The 8,907-nt window shown below is 39.8% G+C and overlaps 1 pseudogene; it reads right to left on the bottom strand.

Moving 5' to 3' along the window:
• LOC102841199 overlaps positions 1-8,664 on the bottom strand; it is a 30,521-nt pseudogene extending 21,857 nt beyond the window's left edge.
• Positions 8,665-8,907: the final 243 nt, after the last annotated feature.

Genomic DNA, 8,907 nt, shown 5'->3' with positions numbered 1-8,907 from the left:
TATTAGCCTTGTTGTTAAGTGCCATCTAGTCAGTTCTGACTCTTACCAATCTTATACAGGTTTTCTGAGGAGCAGCTGGTGACCTTGTGTTGCACAGTCCATTGTTGATTCTATAGCAACACACCAGGTGTCCATTAGCCTTGATAGGAAGATGATAATAATAATGATGAAAATCCAAAAAGAACAATAGTTTTAATAAGCAAATGCTTAAACAGCACTTAGCATTTTGTATGTATTAAGTCAGTTAAACTTCATAACTTTCATATGGACTTGTTGTTGTTAAGTGCTGTTGAGTCAGCTCCGACTCACAGTGACCCTGTAGGTATTATTATTTGCCCCATGTTGTATATAAGGAAGCACAGGTACTCATGGGATCAGTAATTAAACTGCCCAGAAAGGCAGAGCTAAGATTCAGAGCCAAGCACCTCATACAGAGTCTGTGTTCTTAACTGTTTTCTTACATTGCTCTAGACATTTCTATCAATGTTTTCTGTTTTCTTTTATTTCTATAGTTTTATTCATTATATACCGCAAAGTCAGTTTCAACCACAAAGTTGGTGGTTCAAGATCACTGGCCACTCCTTGAAAACCCTATACAGGGTCATTATGGGTTAGAACCAACTCGGCGGCACTTTACAATAACAACTTTCACTATATAAAATTATATGGTTCACATGTTTCCTTATTTATTGTTTGAGCTCCTCTTTCTAGAGTATAGGCTACTACCATGATTCCCTGGCACTCTGCAGGCACTAAAGCCAGGCTATCTAAGTTTGATTATTAGCTATGATACTTAACTCCTTATGCTACTTTTTTTTTTTCCAACCCAAACTGTATCCAGCTTTATTAGAGATACTTTTCATACAAAATCCTGGTATTCAGGCAGGACATGGGCAAACAATTGCTAAGAATATATAGTAACTTTCAAACTTCCTTCTTCAATGGACTACCAAAATCAGAAAGCCACTATAAAACCCAATGAAGTCTTCATCTGATGCTCTGAAAGGGGAAAGTTTAGAGTGATAGTTGACATTTAACATTAAGTATGTTGTTTAACAACTTTTCACGAGATGACCCTGACTTTGAGAAAATGAAATGAAAAAGGCAGAATGACCTATCTGAAGACCCGCAATCTAAACAAAGGAGCCGCTGCTCTTCTGAGGGGTGCTCTGAGTTGGAACCATTGGAAAGTCCAGGTTCCCTGACACATGAATAATCAGTTCTCTGAGGTCGGGTCCCAACAGGTCTCTGGGTTTATGGAAGTCAAGTCTATGCTGAAGGCAGAGAGGACGAAGAGGATATGAAGATGTAGAAACAAACTGTACTTTTCCCACACCACACGGCATTTGTGCACCAAGGTGGCTAACGTATGTTAACGTCAGGGAATCCCTCCTCCTGGGAATCAAGAGGGAGTCTGTCAAAACTAGATGGGAAAGGTGTTTGCTTCCATATCAATCCAGCTTAGGAGACACTGTATTAGTGACATTTGCCCCTTTCCCCCAAAACAATGAAGTGTTTTGTGTGCTAACAACATCGCTTAAAAAAAAGTAAAACAAAATTCTGCATTTTTATAAAACTTGATGAACAATAGTATTTCAAACTGTACAGTCCCCAGAAGTCCACAGTTATCAAAAATGCACACACTTCACTTGGCATCCCCTGCTCTTCAACTTTCTGTGCGTGGTCTGTTTTTGCATCCCCATTTCCTGCAGGGTTATTCCCATCCTTGCCAACATCAGCTTTCCCCTTTTTTTCCCTTTGGGTACCTTCTCTCCCTTTGTTGTTGTTGTTAAGTGCCATCGAGTCAGTTCCAACCCATAGCGACCCTTTATAGGGTTTCCTAGGAGCAGTTGGTGAGCTTGAACTGCCAACCTTGCAGTTCAAACAGCTTTGCAGTCTGGTGCATTAACCCACAATCCCACACCAGGACTCCTCTCTCCCTTTGCAGGGGCCTTTTAAGGCTCAGGCTCTGGCTTTGGAGGAGCAGGTTTAGCAGATAACCTAGCGGTGCTCCTCTGAGGCTCATCCTTCACCTTGGCTTTATCTCCCTTAGCATCTCCTTCAACCTTGCTCTTGGGCATGGTGGTTTCAGCTGCGGGGCGCAGACTCTGTATGTGGGGATGCAGCTACTTGTGGGCTTTGGTCCATCCAGGGGTCATTCTTGCCTTTTCCTCACACTGCTCTATGCTACATTTTTATTATCTATAGAATTAGTTGAACATTGCTCATCCTGTAAGGTGGTAATGCATTTAAAGTGATTAGTATAGTGTCTAACACATGGAGTTCAAGAAATGTTAGTAATATGAATAGTAGAAATGATCACTGTGGTATTAAGATAATCCTTTGTAGTCTATATAAAACCTAGCTTTCATTCAGTATCAGCATTGATTATGTTTGCCACAAACCAGATGCAATTTTAAAGAAAAGGAGGGATGGGAGGCAAGTTGCAAATAAAATTGGTATGTGGGCAACAGAAAGGGTGCTGGACTCAGATCAGTACTCAGATCTTATTTAAGTGACTAGTTCCAGAGTAAAATCCTAAAATGGGAGGAGTAGCAAATACTCTGATCCTTGACTTTAGGAAAATCTGCTTTCTCAACTTGATTTTAATGAGTGCTCTATATCTAAGTGTTTTTAGATTAGTAAGTTTTTGCATTTTCTCAACAATTCTTTGAGGTAGTTAGAAATATTACTTTTTTGTTGTTGGTTTGTTTTAATTAAGAGTAATAGAAGTTGTGGGTCAAGGTCCATACTCTAGTTCCAAAGCGCTAAAGTTTCTGGCCGAGATGGATGGGACAAATGTAATTGCTATTCCTTGAAATATGTTAGGTGGGAAAGTAGACCATGTAAGGACTAAGAAACCCTTTTAAGGACTTTGGCTTTTACTTAGAGTGACATGATCTAACTTGAACTTTATAAAGATCACTGGTGGTTATGTATCAGTCTGTGAACCTCAAGGTCAGCAGTTCGAAACTACCAGCTGTTCCGTGGGGGAAAGATGAGGCTTTATGCTCCTGTAAAGATTTACAGCTTCAGAAACCCTGTATAAGGTCGCTGCACAAAACTACCTGTATAAGGTCGCGGCACATAACTACCAACAACCACCAGACTGAGGAGAGGGAACAAGGGTGGAAGCAGGAAGGCCACTTAGAAAACTGTTGAAGCATTGCAGTGATCTAAACAAGAGATGGAAGCAACTCAGATAAAAGCAAAGCAAAGAGGTGGAAAAAATAGGGTGGATGTTGGGTGTTTGAAGGTAGAAACAACAGGATTTCATGGTGTATTGGATATGTTGCATTGCTAAAGGAGATCACCAAGGATGACTCCAAGATTTTAAAGCAACTATAAGAATTAATTTGTGGCACATTAGGACACAGATTAGTTACAAGGAACTCCACTGTTTTTAGACCTAGTTGCAAACTGCCCCAGAGCAAATACACAGTTTCAATTGTTTATGTTTGATTACTAGGTTACTACCAAACTTGATCTATACTATGGCTTAACCCATTAATATAAAACATGATTACAATTAAATTTTTGGACTATTGATTGAGACACTTATTGAAATGTCACAGATGTGCAGTGTATGCATGAGTATTCTATGCCAGAACCTTTAAAGATAATTTCTTCATTTCCAGCCATTATATGTGTGTACGTGTAATTTACATTGACAGTGGATTTGTCAAATGAGAATATTGAAGTGATTTATGGACAAAGAAATATGAATGCAAGGGAAGGATTGGACCATGGAATTTAAGAGGGAAAGAGAGGCAATGGTAGTACAAGGGGGTAAGGGACAATGAAGGGTCAGTGGAATCATTGGGTTGGAGTTCTATTGGGTTAAAGGATTGCTGGAGTCCAGGTACTAAAGATGTGGGCTTGAATGATAACAAGGGTTTTCAGGGAATGGGAGGTGCATGAAACAAGGAAGGATAGTAATCATTGGTAATCACATGTTCTTAAGATCATGGGAGTAAGTGGAGAAGTTCGCATCCCCCCAGAAAATAGCCTTAAATATTAGAATTAAATTGGTACAGTTTTCTGGAAGAAATGTTTAATATAAACTACTGTGTTTATTACTATTTCCATTAGTAATATTTACATTATTCTTTCCATTTATTGAACCCCTTGTGGTATAGATTAACTTTATTTTGAGTATACCTCTTCTCTATTTAGTACCACTCTTCCCTGAGAGTCCGGTAGCTCTCATATTGTCCTCTGACTGCCATGATCTCTCAGAGAGTGCTATTCTATTCTGGATCACTCATCCCTGCTCTTGAACACCAAACATCTCATTTTCATATGAAATCTTTGAATGACCTAAAAGCCCAAAAGGTTTTCTACCTCTTGGGTACCCTGTATGGTTGCTATTATGTTAGTGCTTGATTTCTGAATATATTTTAAAACTATAAAAACCAAACCCATTGTGTTCCAGTCAATTCTGACTCATAGTAACTGTGAGTAGAACTACCCCATAAGATTTCCAAGGTTGTAGTCTTTATAGGAGCAGACTGTCACATCTTTCTGCAGTGAGCAACTGGTGGCTTTGAAACACTAACCTTTAGGTTGGCAGTTAAGCTTTTAACCATAGTAACACCAGGGCTCCTTTTTGAAAGTCTATTTTTGTTGTTAAGTGCTATCAGGTAGGTCCCAACTTATAGCTACCCTGTCTAGGGTTTCCGAGGAGCAGCTGGTGAGTTTGAGCCAGACATTGTTATTCAAATCAACCTTGCACTCCAGCACATTGACCCACAGCGCCACACCAATATCAATGTTCTTTTATACATTTGATTTATTTTATTGTTATTGTTGAACATATACACCGATTTGACAGTTTCTAAATGTACAGTTTAGTGACACTGATTATGTACTTCGAGTTGTGCAACTGCTCTCACCTTCCTTCCCATGGCTGTTCCTCCCTCATTCACAGAAATTCACTGCCCCATAGATTCTTATCTAATCTTCTAAGTTGCCGTTGTTTGTTTGATTCCGTATAGACAGTTCTTAAAAGAATACAATGCTCAAGGAAGACCTTTTTCACTAGCTAAGCTAAGTCTTTGTTCGGTTTTTAAGATGATCTTAGGAAATATTTTTGGTTTAAGGTTTAAAGGTTATCTTGGGATAATAGTTTCAGAGGTTCATCCATACTCTATGGCTATACAAAGTCTAGAGTCTTTGAGAATTTGAGATTCTGTTCTGTATTTTCTCCCTGTTGATTCTTCTGTAGAATCTTTGATCCAAATGTTCAGTAATGGCAGCCAGGCATCATCGAGTTCTTCTGGTCTCCTGGAAGAGGAGGTGGTTAGTTGTACACAGAGGCTATTGTTACCACACAGTCAATATCCTCCTCCTCTTCCTGAGTCTCCTTTTTGCTCCAGGTAAATTGATAGCCAATTGTTGTGCCTTGGATAGCTGTTAGAAAGCTTTGAAGACCCTCAGTGCTACACAATGAACTAGGAGGTAGAACAGAAACATAAAACACGTTATTAGGCCAATTAATTGGAAAGCCCAATGAAACCATGACCCTAAATTTGCAAACTAAGGAACAAAATTCCATAAGATGTTTGTTGTTAAGTGCTGTTGAGTCAGTTCTGACTTATAGCATCCCAGCATAGAGGTTCTGAAGAGCAGCTGGTCGTTTGAACCTCCAACCTTGTGGTTAGCAGTCCAGTGCTTATAAAACAAGGAAGAATGATAAGGATAAACAAGGAAGGAGGTACATAAATGGCCTCAGCAGTTACTCAGTTTTCTTTTGATGTTGCTGTAAACATATGTTACACAACTTTTGTCATTTCAGCTTTGTATAGGTCCACAACTCATTGACAGAAGTTTTAATAAACCAATATAATGTTTTGATGGATTGGATTTAAAGTATTTGGTCAAAAGATTTGGGAACCTTTTGACTGTTGGAAGGAGTTGATATTAACTGAGATGGGGAAACTTAGTTCTGGTCATTTTAATTGTAAATACTTACCAGGTATTCAAGTAGGTATGTTGAATAAATCATTGAGACTGATTTTTCAGTGAGGATAGACAGAGTGGGAAGAGATCATGTAATCATTTCATGTTTCTCAAAAGTAAAGGTATCAGTTTTTAAAAATTGAGAAATATCATTTAAAATCATTTAGAAATAATGATTTGATCCACAAGTTATGAGTTCCTCAATGAAAATGCCCCAATCCGATGTGTTGCGAAATGCGAAGGGAAAAAGATGCTGCAAACTGCCAGGAATAACAAGTGCTTTTCCTTTACAGAAAGTGGTTTCCTGAAATCTTTCTATAAATGAAGCTTTTGGTGGGTCCGTCTCTTTTCAAGGGCACCTGCTTAGCCAGTCAATCACACTGGGTAACTAATGACTTCCAGTTTTGTCAGCAATTTGAAACCATCACCTCCTGCTGGAGGTGTAGACTAAAGAGAATCAAGTAAAAAGATAAAAAGTAAAGTGGAAAAGTGCTGCTCTCCAAATGGGAAAAAATACAAAAAACAAAAGCTTTTAAGTACTTAGCAGTGCAGGCTGCTTTCCTGCAAGGCAGAAGAAACACAGGAGGAGAACTAAAAATAGGAAAGTAGAGACGGTGGCCTGGCCCTCTCACACGGAACCGGGCTTGTCAGAAAGCGAGTGAAGGCCGTCCTTTAATTAGTTCACACGGGCTGGAAACAGACTCCTGCAGATGACACAGAACCTTATTACAGCAGCCACTGGACGCTGGCAGCTGAGGGAGGTCTTGATCTCCAGCTGGCATGATGACCACAGATAGACTGCTGGGATCATCTTTAAATTCTAAACTGAAATTCAGGGTGAATGATGTGGGGAAAATTAAGAGTTAGTGAGAAAGATGCATAATTATATCTTCAGGCTTTATTTACTTAAAAATATGCCTTAAATAAATCATCTGAAATCCAGTGCTTTAAATAGACCAGTATCTTACAGCAAAAAGGAACAGCATTTGTATCAAATGTCAGGTAGATAGCTAGCTAACTAGCTAGATTACTGCCTTCCGGTCAACACTGACTGATGGTATACCAGAACAGAATGTTGTCTAGTCCTGCATCTTGCTCACCATCACTTGCATGCTCTTGTTTATCAGTACAGCTGGTGTACCAATCCATCTCACTAGGGCCTCCCTTACTCTCACTGGTACTCATTCAGCTGCACTCAACATGAGGTCTTCTTCCAGTGGTTCATGTCTCCTGGTGGTGTGTCCAAAGGAAGCCAAGTTCTGTTGTGAGCCATAAACTTCCTACTGGCTAAATTTTCAGAAGCAGATGAACAAAGCTTTCTTCCTAGTCTGTCTTAGTCTAGAAGCTCTACTGACACCTGCCCACCACAGGTAAACTTGCTGGTGTTTAAAATACAAGTGACAAAGCTTTCAGCATCACAGTGACACATCTAGTCAGTCACCAGACTACAAGACACTGACTGATGGGTGGTAGAGAGCTATGTGTGTATATTTATATTTTTATCTAACTGTAAGCTATATTTTTATCATTTTATTTAAGTCATGAGATGCCTCCTCTATACATTCCTTTTTCCTGTGTCCCCTGAGGTATCACGTGACTTTTTCCATCAATGCATGTTGGCACACATTGCACACACAGAGGCTAGGTGTAGGTGAGTAGATGCCTAAAAAAGGAAGAAAAAATGTATCACTTTTAATATTTAAAAATATATAAACATCTTATATAGTTAGATGATGGGGTCATGTGGGTTAGTTAGTGCATACATTTGGTGGGAATTTGTTATTTCAGCTGACTTAAGTAAGTTGAAATAAGACAGTTGGTTTATTTGGGCATCATCAAATACCTATACTTAAATTAGTGTGCACCATAATGAGGAAGTCCAGGATGTTGTGTCTGACAGGGTGATTAGATTCCATCTGGGGGTCTGCAGAAGCTACTCCAGGAAAGAAGATACTGGAGTTGGACCCTGATAGGTAAAGTCGAATTAACTAGGTCAAGGTGAGGAAGAAAGATTATTCTGCAAAGAAGGAATATAATTTTTTAAAAGGAAAAAAAAGACCCCTGTGGTGGAAATTAGTTTGAGGGCAGCTCTACTCTGTCACCAGGGGTCGCTATGAGTCACAAATGACTCAGTGACACCATACAACCACAATACCAATCATAGCATGAAAAACCTGATGGAGCTAACAGAAGCCTCCTCGTTGGAAAATAGCAGGGCTTGAGTCTCCAGCAAGAGTAAAATCCTCCTCATGCAGGGCTTGCTAAGCTACATTCAGGATGCTGGTCTTTATCCTAAGAGCATGAAAAGTCCTTGTCAGGTTTGAAAGTGCAGAGAAATGATCCAATTTGCTTTTTACTGTCTGATGGTTTCTATTTTCTATGTGACCTAGAGAGCAAGGTCATATTTGGGCAAGAAGGTAAAAATCAGACAACTTATGAGAACTGAAATAGTTTTTTGTTCAAACTCCAGCAAATAGCTAGTAGGTGGGGACGGAGAGCAGCCTGGAAGAATGACAATGTGTGGGTATCCCTCCCAGCACCACTGGCCTGCAGGTGATGGATTTAGGCTATGAATATGCTGGCCCTGGCCTGTTGTTCCCTCTGGCTGGTCCATCCCAGCTTACCTCTGGGTAGATAAACCCTCAGGTCATTACTTCGCCTTCCACCTGTCCACCATACTGCTGCTGCAGTCATCCCTTCCATTGTCAAGGTGGCAGCCCACTTGTCTTCTGAAACGTCACAGAAGACTCATTCGTATCTAAGGGAAATACACATGGCTCAGAAATATGTATCCTCAAGGCCTTGCGAGGTCTTACCATGCAATGCTATCAAGTTTAATTAGATATGGTCCTTGCCCCTGAGTCTAGATGGAATTTAGCATCCAGATCCCTCTTTCTTTATGTTCTCACAGTACTTATTTATTAACAACCTCTTCCCCAAGCCAAA

Source organism: Chrysochloris asiatica, unplaced genomic scaffold (genome assembly GCF_000296735.1).
Source record: "Chrysochloris asiatica unplaced genomic scaffold, ChrAsi1.0 scaffold00347, whole genome shotgun sequence".
NCBI lineage: Eukaryota > Metazoa > Chordata > Mammalia > Afrosoricida > Chrysochloridae > Chrysochloris > Chrysochloris asiatica.
Note: the sequence above shows the minus strand (reverse complement) of the source record. Positions and strands in the feature narration are given on the sequence as shown.